The 12,370-nt window shown below is 49.8% G+C and overlaps 1 long non-coding RNA gene across 1 annotated transcript; it reads right to left on the bottom strand.

Moving 5' to 3' along the window:
- Window positions 1-415: 415 nt before the first annotated feature.
- On the bottom strand, window positions 416-2,440 carry LOC115895256. The gene is made up of 2 exons (XR_004055467.1): window positions 1,646-2,440; window positions 416-1,609 (listed from the first exon to the last, which is right to left on the bottom strand). It is a non-coding gene; the product is annotated as an uncharacterized LOC115895256 (long non-coding RNA).
- Window positions 2,441-12,370: the final 9,930 nt, after the last annotated feature.

The raw sequence follows: 12,370 nt of genomic DNA, 5'->3' as shown, positions 1-12,370 counted from the left end.
TTGGCTGTCAAACTTTTTCTCAATAATATTTTGTAAAATAAAAGCATCAAACAGATCTTTACATTAACTTACAATCTATCAAGCAATACTGGAGGAAGCTTTAAATAGCCACATTCTGTCAGGGCTGACTAACGTTAAATGAGCATCAGTCTCATGTCTTGCAGCATCCACAGTTCGTCTTCTCAAAACCACTTAAGATTTCATAATTAACTCAATTAAACAATGTAAGTCATCTCCTTGATCTTTGACATGAAGGGGTAATTTTCCCCCAAAATAGTACCTCTTTCCTTGACATGATTTCATCTGTGGTTAGAGTATTTAACAGGATTTTTTTCTTCTTAGAAAATAAAATATACACCTTTCCAATATGAAAAACACTAACTGATAACGCTTTTGACCTGGTTAAGCTATAGCATTTTTTTTTTAAGTTAAAAAAAGAACCTAACTGCATCTTTAGACCTTATGTGAGGCAGTGTCCAGGGTCACTGGGACCCCCGCTTGGTCAGTGCAGCCGGGTGCCAATTAAAGACAGAAACCCAAGCGTTCACTCAAAGCCCCTTCCCAGTGGTTCATCCTAGTGGAAGCCATGGGCACAAAGGAATGCGGCATTCCACGGAGGGCTTTGGGGATAGGCTGCTTGAGAACAATGAAATGGCTCACGTCCCCTGAGTATAAAGCCAGTGACTGCTCCCAGCTTCAATGCAGCACCATCCACAGCAGCCAAGGTCTGGAATCACCTGAGTGCCCGTCAACAGGGGATGAAGGGAACGTGGCCCGAACATACACAGGAGCAATACTCCACCACACAGCAGAGAGCCCTGTCATCCGCGGCAGCATGGATGGAGCTGGAGGACATTACGTTAAGCAAACGAGCCAAGCAAAGAAACAGCGCATGTTCTCACTCATAAGCAGGAGCTGAGAGCAGATCTCATGGAGGCCAAGAGTAGGTGGTCAACAGGGCCCAGCAGAGCCCACTCATAAGCAGGATGGGCAGAGGCTGGTAATGGGCACAAACACACAGCCTAATGGGAGCACAAGACCTACTATTGACAAATCAGCAGGGGGATGGCAGTGGGTCATCTACTGTGCATTTCAAAACAGCTAGGAGAGAGTAATTTGAACATAACCAGCACAAGGAAAAGAAAATGTTTCAAGTGAAAGACATCCCAAGTACCCAGATTTCATCAATATAGGGATGAATCAAGATATCACATGCACTCTGAATATATGTACATATATTATGTATCAACAAAAACAAAAACTAATGACAGAACCATTTGCGAAGCACGTGCAGGAGACGAATGGGAAGCCTGACATGGTGTGACTGTGTCCCCAACCAAATCTCATGCTGAACTGTAACCCCGTGTTGGAGGTGGGCCCTGGTGGGAGGCGATTGACTCATGGCGGTGGGTTCTAATGGTTTAGCACAATCCCCCAAGTGCTGTCCTCGTGACAGTTCTCCTGAGATCTGGTTGTTTGGAGGTGCATGGCACCTTCCCCTTCCAGCCATGTGAAGGCATGCCTGCCTCCCCTTCACCTTCCACCCTGATCGTAAGTTTCTCCAGATGTAGAAGCCTGTACAGCCCACAGAACTGTATGCCGACTAAACCTTTTTTTCCTTATTACAACTGTATGCCGACTAAACCTTTTTTTCCTTATTACCCAGCCTCAGGTAGTTCTTTATAGCAGTGGAAGAACAGTACAGTCCTCAAGACCAGCAATGTTTTCCTTCTAGGAAAACATAGGGTGCGGCCAACAAGGTCCCACACCCTAGCTGGTTTTCTGAAGCCTTTGCCAGAATGCTGAGGCTGTTTTGGGGATACTAACTTTCCCCATCTCTGGCAAACCAGATGGGGCATCCTATTTCCCTCTTACCACCTTTCTCAGAGAGACCCCACCTCTGAAACGGCCTCTGCCAGGGGCCTCCTTCAGCAGCAGCAAAGCTGAGTATTCCTTGCACTTCCCTTCTTCTGAAGTAAACATCTTAAGCTTGTTTTTCCATCTTCCCAGCTCATTGAAAAAAATATCTTATGCTTTCTATTTTCCTAACACACACACACACACACACACGAGAAGTGCCGTGAGGGCAGGGGCTCTTGTTTTCCCGGATCTGAGCCTGGCCCTCAAACACTAGCTGAATACTAACACGATATCCAGAGGCAGAAATGCAAATCTCCACATGACTTCAAATACCCTAAGGATCTAACAGGCCGAGTGGCCCATGTAACTATGGTGTGCTGGGCCATTCAACTGGTGTCCAAATCCCTGTCCAAGTGAGCTCTTTAATTTCGAGACTTTTCAGACAGCTGTTTTGTTGTTGTTGTTCTGTTTTGTTTTATTAAAGGGATATGTCACAGTTATAATCAAGAATATCCCAGGCCGAGTGTGGTGGCTCATGCCTGTAATACCAGCACTTTGGGAGGCCAAGGTGAGCGAATCACCTGAGGTCAGGAGTTCAAGACCAGCCTGGACAACATGTTGAAACCCCATCTCTACTAATACAAAAATGAACCATCCATGGTGGCAGGCACTTATAATCCCAGCTACTCAGGAGGCTGAGGCAGGAGAATGGCGTGAACCAGGAGGTGAGGCTGCAGTGAGCCAAGATCATGCCACTGCATTCCAGCCTGGGCAACAGAGTAAGACTGTCTCAAAAAAAATAAAAATAAACCAATACACCCACTTAGTTCTTCACCAATGTCAGATATATCAGTTAAAAGAAAAATATGAAGCATGTTTTTAAATTTCAGTGTTGAATTTAACCATATATTTTAAGATATGGAGATAGAAGTTCCCCAAGGATCGGGGGAGAAAAAAGCAGTTAAGAAAATTTTAAAACCTCAGGAGAAAAACAAGTATGGGGTAAGACCTCAAGGCAAAACTTTTTCTTTGCACTTTGATTTCAAAAGAACAGAGATGCCCAAAATATGAACTCTCCCATCTGCATTTTATATTCCTCTGTGTCCTTTGAAAGGCTGGAGATGGGATCCCAGGTTCCAAAGTGCCTGGCCATGGCTCACATCAGGCGGCATCTTTCACAGCCGTTTACTCCCCTGACTGTGCCTAGAGAGCTCTGTGGCCCAATTACAAAAAAAAGGTCCTAATTTACTCACGTTCATCACTTTGAGCAGAGTCTCAAGAAATGAGACAAATATTGACACTCCACAGAAGCAAGTACTCTCTTCCGAAAAGTGTCAGGTTCCCATGAGCCAGGCAGCTTGCTTACAGAAAGCACTGGCTGACTTGCTGGTTTAATGTTAAATGCATTTAAAATGTTAAGTGATCAAACCCCCCTCCCAGTGGGTGTGCGCGTTGAGCTGGCTGCAGTAGTGATGCAAGACCACGTTCTTGCCTTTGGTTTTGCTTCAAGCAGAGCACCCCACACCCAGGAAGAGGCCAAAGGACGGCATCGAGGTCTAGGACAGATCTAAGGAGAGCTGCAGGCTGACTGCCTCATCTGCAAATAGTCTCTCATTTCAGAGGAAATCACTGAGCAGAGTTCATAACACGTGAATTTTAAAGATTCGTATTTCTAATTTCATCCCATTAGAATTTTTGAACCTCCGACTCCCACCTAGAGAACATCAGCTCAAGCCGATCACAGCGCAGGGCGATTTTCTATAAATCATGTGCACGCCTGCATCTGAGCTGAGATGTGAATGTCTGGAATGTGCCTGCCAGGCCCAGGAGAAACTGCAGCAAGTGTGGGGACACAAGCTGCTAAGGAATCTGATTTGGAGGGAACTGGAGGCAACTAAAACTAGTTCCACTGGTTTTTCTTGGTAGGCAAACTGTTATCACTGTTGCTAATTCATGGTAAATGGGATGGGGACTTAACAGTAATTAGAAGCAATTACAGAATTTGCTACTCAATTACAATGGCACAGATTCCTGAGAATGGAAGAACTGTTGCCCAGGAATAGAGTTCAAGAGGTCCTCCCCACGCTCCGGGAAACATGGCATTTCCACGCACCCCTGCTTTGGTCCCTGGCCACCACCATCCTGATCTCGGCCATCTGATGGCATCAGTCCCCAAAGCTGGAATCACCTGACCTCTTGTCACCCTCCCATCTCCCCTGCCTTCCTCCACTCCGGGATATTCAGGGATGCCCACATCCAGGACCAGGAAACCAGGGTTATCCCAAACCAGTGCCTGCATTCAAAGTCCTCCACGGCAGCACAATCACCAATGGCCAATACTCCCAGAACCTTCCACCTCAAAATGGGAGCACATCTGGATTGAAGTTGACAATACTGCATTCTCTTTGCCATGTACACATGGAGGCATGTCAGGTTCCACCTAAAGCTATCAGGTTCCATGCTGGTCAGGAGCCCAAACCTAGTCACTCTGCATGATCTCAATTCACCATCCACAGAGAAGCCTGCAGTTTTCCTCTGGTGCACGGTGTGGATGGTGGATGGTGGATGCATTTCCCCTGAAGACTCGGAGACAGGAGCCTGGCCAAGGAGGCCAGTCACCCCAGCCCCTGCAAGGCCCGGACGTGCCCCTCTGCTGTCTGCACACAGTACCCAAGTCTAGCAGTGCTGGCTCTGTGGTGGGATCCATCTGGGCCTGCAGAGGACCCAGGGCACAGGAACCATGCAGCCTGGCTGCAGCCAGAGGCCTAAGGGATCCCCACGAGGCTCTCCAGCCTAGGTGCCCTCACCACAGGCAGAGCCATGCAAGAGAGTTGCCTGCTGAACTGGAAACGCCCCAATCTGCTCAGCCAACACAGAAAGACAACAGCCACGTACAGCTGCTGAGCTCTGAAATGTGGCCACTGGGCCTGAAGGGTTGAATCTGGAATTTAATCTGTGAAGTTCTTTTCAAATGTGTTTAGCTATGTAATCAAATCTTTGGCCGGGCGCGGTGGCTCAAGCCTGTAATCCCAGCACTTTGGGAGGCCGAGACGGGTGGATCATGAGGTCAGGAGATCGAGACCATCCTGGCTAACACGGTGAAACCCCGTCTCTACTAAAAAATACAAAAAAAACTAGCCGGGCAATGTGGCGGGCGCCTGTAGTCCCAGCTACTCGGGAGGCTGAGGCAGGAGAATGGCCTAAACCCAACAGGCGGAGCTTGCAGTGAGCTGAGATCCAGCCACTGCACTACACCCTGGGCGGCAGAGCGAGACTCCATCTCAAAAAAAAAAAAAAAAAAAATTTATTCTAATTAAATTTAAAGGAGCCTCTGGCTATGGGCTCCCTTGCTGGGCATCACGGGTCCAGGGAGTAAGAATGGGAGGGAGAGGCCTAGAGCCTCTCTGCATTCTCCACGCTAATTCAACAAGTCATCATAAGGAAAGGCACTCCAGAAGGGGAGGTGTACATGGGAAGAATTGGGTTGGCCCTGACAAGCATGACCCCCATGGCATCACAGCTGCCTCAGCCAACAGGCAAAAGACAATGATGCCCACCTGGACAGGCCACCGGATGTGATGATGCACCCCCAAGCCCTAGTCCCACAGCAGCCAGAGACCACCCGCTGCTCATCCCGGGTGAAACACAAGCCCTGGTCCCACAGCAGCCAGAGACCACCCGCTGCTCGTCCCGGGTGAAACAGGCAGAGCTACCCGAACCCTCAAAAACAGGAAGAATTAAGGAGGCGATTCCCACGACACTCGTGACACTCCTTGGAGACAGACACAGGCTTCGCTGTGCAAGTGCAGAGGACGGTGCAGTCCCTAGGCGGGCTGCTTCTTCCAACGATCGGGAAGAAACCAGATCGATTTCCTTGTAGGAGAATCATTTGTACCGTGATTAGACAGAAGACAGAAGGTGGCTGATGTTATCAAATCATCAAGCACCTCACGGCTGCTTCTCCAAGGAAGGCCTGGAAACTTGCTGCCACCCGCGTAGGGGCCGCAGTGTTTACAATGGAGATACGGGTGACTGAGGTCTGGCTTCCTCAGGGAAGCTACATTTGAACTTTCACCACTGAGGAATCGGTCATTTACAGTCACTCACCCTCAATGCAGAAGAGGGCTCAAGACACTGCACCAGACTTCAACACTCAGGGTTAGGGTCAGGGTCCAATTCACAAGTTTTACAAAATGTATTTACTTGGGATGCCAGAAGAGATGTAGCTTCACACACACCCCTTCCACGGTTTGCTTAGCCCCTTCACCAGTGGATCTCACCAACAGCCGACACATCCACGCCTCATCCATGGCAGCACAGAAAACCACTTGGAAGACAGCCACTCCCACCGAGCTTCCTGACTTTGGGTTTAAAATCCGCATCATCTAAAATCTGCATCTCATACATGAGATTCCACTACTCCGAACAACGACATTGCCACTGTCATTTCACCCAAAAGGGCTTTAGGAAATGACACGCGGTCCAGACGCCAGAGGTCGCCGGCCCCCATACTCTAGCCTAATTCCTTTGTGCCTGTATGGAGGCTTCACAGATATAGCCCATTAATGACTGTATGAGAAGCTCAGGGCATAGACGAACTCAGTGCTGAATTTTTCCATTTATCACCCTTTTGTTTTGTCCAGAAGACAGCTGAGAAAGGCTGGGGCAGATCATCTCCTCGAGTGTAATGACTCCAGCCACTTCTCTTCACCCCAGGTCACCCCTCAGTCACACGCTTTTGAGAAACCAAAGCAATTCTGTTCCCTTCACTCTGGCTTCCAAGCACTAAATTCCTCCGTTTTATCAATTAGATTATCAAGCAGCCGTTTGTAATCTGGACTGCAATCTGATATGAAATTTAAAGCTAATTTAGGTTGCAGTAATAGCTCCTATTTACATTATAGATAAGGCATGAATGAAAACTTTAATCTGTTCATAGGACCAACTTTGTAAACAAACCAATTATTCAAGCAATGATTGTCTTCAGTGAGATGCAAATTACTTTGCTCATAAAAGATTTTCCAGTAGGAATTTTTAAATCCATGGTCTGTCTTTCCTGAGCCTGTCTCTGCACCTTCCCCTGAGTGCACAGCAGGACTTCCCAGGGCATCCCATCAGCAGGCCCACTGAAGAGAATAAGCCCACAGCCCCCAGCCCAGGAATCAAGTCCGAGCCCCAGCAGCCCCTCGTCCAGCCGAGGCTTCCTCACCAGCACAGCACCCAGAGGACTTCCAGGTTTAATGCCACGTGTACGTGGAAAGTAGAGTGCTGGAAGGACCACAGTGGACATTCTACAAATGCAAATTCCCTCCTGGAACAGCCCAGCAACCCTCTGTACCTTCCGCAAAGTACCCATGCCAGGCAGGTGTAGAGTCTAATGGGGTGCCTAGGAATCAGCATTTAATACGATTCTGATGAATAAAAAAGTTTGAGAGGTCGGTCAGCAAGAGGCTGCCGTGGCCTCCACTCATTTGCAGGCTCTGAAGAGACACAGATCCAGGTAACAGGCCAGACAGGACAGGACAAGGATGGGGAGGCGGAGGGCAAATTCCATGGACCATCAACCAACCCGCCATCCCCACTGAGACTCCATGATTGACGGGTGGCAAAGCCAGGGAGAAAAGATGCCCCCACCACACGAGGGACTGAGATTTCACCTAAAGCACGCAGCATGTGGCTGAAGGCCAAGGTTGGGCAAGCCAGGAGCACAGCACGGGGTTCACAGGCCCAGAGGTGGCCCCCCACACCCAGACCCCTTGCAGACCTCCCAAGCTCTGCCTGTGTCTCCTGCCTGGTTTGTTTCCTTCCCCTCTTCTACTGTGTTGGTTTCTCAGCCCCCACCCACCACCACACACCCCTCTCCACAAGCTTGGTGGACTGAAAAGAGCGGGGGCGGGTAAGATCTGGGCTCTGGGGCCAACATCCTGCCTGAGACATTAGTTCCAACCCACCCAGCTGTGATGTGAGCCCCAGAGATTTCTCAAACGTGAGATGGGAAGGTGACTGAACCCACTCACCAGGACGGCTGTGCAGACTGAGATTACATATAGCCACACCTCGGCGTCCAGCACACCTGGGACCCCAGTCGTGTTGCCCCTGATGGGAATCCCTCTATGCCCCCTCTGCTACCAGAGCCAACTCCCAGCAGTAGCTGTGGAAGGTGCATCCTCTATTCCCACTCCACTCACCTCCCATCACTCCACGCAGTGACCTGCCATGCAGCTGCCACCAGCAAATCCGGCCCCACTGGATAATGGACCACCACCCCCCCTCCTCACTTTGGGTATCTTCCACTTGCAGTTCCGAAGCAGGCCAAGAAACCGCCCTCAAGGGCAGTCACCTGTTCCTTATTGCACGTAATGACCTGCCACGCAGTACCACCAGAAAACCCAGCTCCATCATCCAGGCTCCTGTGGATAACCGAACTCCCACCCCCCGACCTTGGGGCATCTTCCACTTGCAGTTCTGAAGGGGGCCGAGAAACTGCTATCAAGGGCACTAACCTGTTTCTTATTGCACATAATGGCCTGCCAAGCAGGGCCACCAGCAAACACGGTCCACCATCCAGGTTCTGGTGGGTAACTGTCCCCCTCCCCCGCTTCCTCCTGGGGTGCCTGGGAGGCTCAAACTGCCCTCCAAGGGCACTCATCTGTTCCTTATTGCACTAATACCTCATTTACAGAAATCCACTTTGACTTCCAGCACTGCAGGTGTGACAATTTAGCAATCCTGCTTGCAAGCTCCAAGAGCTTGAGATCACGTCCACCTCACCAGCATCCCAGAGACCCAGCACTGTCCCACTGTGTTTAAAATTCCAAAATACTCCTTCAAAATGCTACTGGCATTTGGTTTGCACATAAAATGCTAAAAACCTTCAAGTGAAACAAGTATCTTCAACAGTTGGATAAAATGACATGTGAGTTACACATCTGCCAAGTTGTAAAGCCTCACGCATTTATAACATTTTATTTATGGTCAAATGGTTCATTCATATAAATTACGAGAATCTCCAAGAAACAGGTTTTTTTCTGGCATTAGATGACCAAAGGAAAACTGGGTTCTGGCTGGCTTTCAGGCCTGTAGAGGCAGACATATCTGCTGACACAACCAAGCTCCTTCCCACTGACGTGGCCTCATCCCAGGCCCCTCACCCGGATGCCCGCAGGCCCCTGGAGGAGCAAGCTGACCTGCCCACATTTCTCAACTGCACAGCTGTTGCTCACACTGCAGATGGAGCTCAAGGCACGAGCAGGCCACCACGCTAAAAATACCATGCAGCGTCCACGCCAGGTGACGGTGGTTTTCACTCCATCCCAAAGCCCCATGTATGAGTTTACAGCCATGATTACCACATGGATTTTTAGACCCTCAAGACATACTTTGTTTGCTTTTATGCAACAAAGTTAAAAGACTATCACTCAGATATAGGCTCTGAAACTGTGGAATAATTATTTGGGAACAGAGCCTCTGCCAGATCAGGATAAGCACTTGGGACAACACCCCGTGACCTCGGTCCACACAAACCCATCCAGACCAGAGGCCTCCCGCACTGCTAATTTCTGTGGATTTCTGTAAACGAGGTATTAGTGCAATAAGGAACAGATGAGTGCCCTTGGAGGGCAGTTTCTGAGCCTCCCAGCCACACAGCCACGTTCAGGCTGAAGCCGCACCACCTCCAGAAACACTGTCCCTCACCGAGGTGTGCCTGGCTTCTCCCTTTTTCCAGAACTTAACAAAACCTGAAAGGACAGGTCTGTGTAGAAAAACACAAACTACTTGCGATTCCTCTTCCCAGTTCAGGCTGTAGGAAGCTCGTTTCAGCCCTCACCGTGTTCTGACTGTGGCTTGGTTCCCATAAGAAATAAAGTCAGAATTCTAAGTCCCTGTCTCCTGGGCGGTGTGGCAGGCATACATACCTTCAGTTACATGAGGAAAGGTGTGGCGAGCCCCCTTCCTTCAGTAAAACTGCACGGTTCCCAGAACCCTAATGCCATCCCCCTCATGCCACTGTGAACACCTGGACAGAGCACATTTCAATGCGTGCACCTTCATGGGCTAGTTTTCTATTTCTCTACTAAATCACCCCAAATTTAGCGCCCTAAACACTGACTTATTTTCTCACATTTCTGGAAGCTGGAGTCCAAAACAGGTCCCACCAGCTAACGTCGAGGTGTCGGCAGGGCTGGCTCTGTGGAAGCGACCGTCTCCTTGCCCCCCACAGCCTCTAGAGGCTTACTGCATCCCCTGGTCCATATGGCACCTACTGTCCTCAGGACCCACAGCGGCCCTGACGGCCCCCCAACAGGAAGACGCAGAATGTCAGGAGCCTGGACTCTAGCGCTAAGGCCAAACCTCCCCCACCCTCCCAGCTCCTCACACACTCCCGTGTGAACTAATATAGATTCCACTTTAACTAGTGTCACCTGTGTAAGTGGTAAGTGCCCAGCTGTGAACTGGTTAACCTCACCCACACAGACCCAGGGAATAAACTCACAGCCCATGGACCACTCCACAAGCAATGAGCGACCACCTGCTTGGGGACCTCCATGGCCCAGCAGAGCCCTCCGGTGCCTCCCCATGGGCTCAGGGACCGGCGGCTGGGGTCTGCAGAGGGCCCTGGATAAAAAAGACAGCTCCCATGTCGGGAGGCGCCCGCCCGCGTTTGGGTTCCCGGTACTTTAAGTAGCCCAGGTGGACAAGCCGCACCGCATGCAACTCCATCACCAGAATAATGCCTGCACGTGGCGAGTGCACGGGTGTCCACCCCTCAGCCCAGCTGGCCGCGCTAAGCACATCACCGCCGTGACGCCCAATCAGAGTCAGCTGCTGGCACAGTCCGGGCATCGGACCCCAAGAACATTCTGGAGCACAATTCACAGTAGTGATTGCGATCAGGGCCACACATGGCTAAATGTATTTACAGGAGGACGCCACAGCCGATCTGGCTGGACTGAGAGCATTTCCCACTGTACATTCTTACAACACCATTTTATTTGCGCTTTATTAAACTTTTATGGCTTTTTCTGCCTATCTTCTTTATGGGAGTGTTTCCTGTTCTTATGACTGCAGTGATACTTCAAGCTACAACTATCAATGCGTAAAATTAGTTTGGAAGGCGCCTTATCATTAAACATTTCACAAGCAAGCAGTCAGAGACACCTAACCCGGAGGCCCGTTTTCTTCTCTGAGCCAAACCTACATTGGACTCAAAGAAAATGGCACACAGAGAGGGGCTGGATCTCCAGCACCCATTTCTAGGGGGCCTCCTGGGGAGCAGATATGGAGGGAGAAGCCCTGGGCTACGGCACTGTCGTACTAAAGAAAAGTCCATTTGGGTAAATGTAAGCACCAGATTTAAGAGATTAAGCAAACCATGAAAAGAAACCACTAACTACAGCTTCTCCAAAACAGAATTAAACTCCCTTTAGTTTGAATTGGAAAAGCAGAAGTGATGATCAGGATACAAAAGAAATGACAAAGTATCTGAACACAGGAGAATAAACAAGGGCCACTGTCTCTTCCTGTGTCAGTGGGAGCCTCGCATCTAAGCTGGATTTAGAAGGTTGCTACTTTGGACTGAAAGTTATCCCCAACCCTAATTTGTAAGCAAATGGAGCAGAATGCTTCAATTATTTCAAAGTTTAGCAGTAAAGCTCGGCAACTCTCACAACCATTTTAAATGGTATGAATTTTAAAGTGATTCAATCTGTTGGCTGGAGTATCTAACAGCTTAACCACAGGGTCATGTTGGAAAATTATTCCAATTGCTTTTGTTTTTCCTACTGAAGATGCATTTGAACGTTCTTGTAGTTTGCAGTTGGCTGGTTCTGATGTTTGGTCCTGAGGAGGCCCAAGTACCCGGAGAGGAAGAATCTGAAACCTCAAGACACTCGAGTGCTATCTGGGGAGATGGAGACCCCAACCTAAGGGCCACTGACGGACTCAGCATGGGCACATCGCGTCCTGAGGCAATGGGCCACATATTTGCCACTTACAAAACAACATAAGCACACACCCCCAGGTGTGCACACACGCTCTGTACATGCTCACGTCTGTCCATGCCAACACCAGTACACACCCCCAGGTGTGCACACACGCTCTTGTACACATCTGTCCCGCCAACACCAGCACACACCCCCAGGGGTGCACACACACTCTGTACACGCTCACGTCTGTCCATGACAACAACAGCACACACCCCCAAGGTGTGCACACATGCTCTGTACACATCTGTCCCTGCCAATGCCAGCACACATCCCCGAGGTGTGCACACAGGCTGTGTACACGCTCACACCTCTCCCTGCCAATATAAGCACACACCCCCAGGGGTGCACACACGCTCTGCACATACTCATGTCTATCCCTGCAGCCTGAGTCAAACAGTCACAGAGAGGCAAAGGAGGAGGAGGAAGGACGCGATGGGCACTGAGGTCCTGGGCCAGCTCCCCTCCCTACCTCCGGAGAGACCCCCTCATGTGGTCCTGCTGTCACTCACCCTTCTGCCTCCATC

The sequence above is a fragment of the Rhinopithecus roxellana genome, chromosome 20 (genome assembly GCF_007565055.1).
Source record: "Rhinopithecus roxellana isolate Shanxi Qingling chromosome 20, ASM756505v1, whole genome shotgun sequence".
Lineage (NCBI taxonomy): Eukaryota > Metazoa > Chordata > Mammalia > Primates > Cercopithecidae > Rhinopithecus > Rhinopithecus roxellana.
This window is presented reverse-complemented; position numbering and strand designations above follow the sequence as displayed.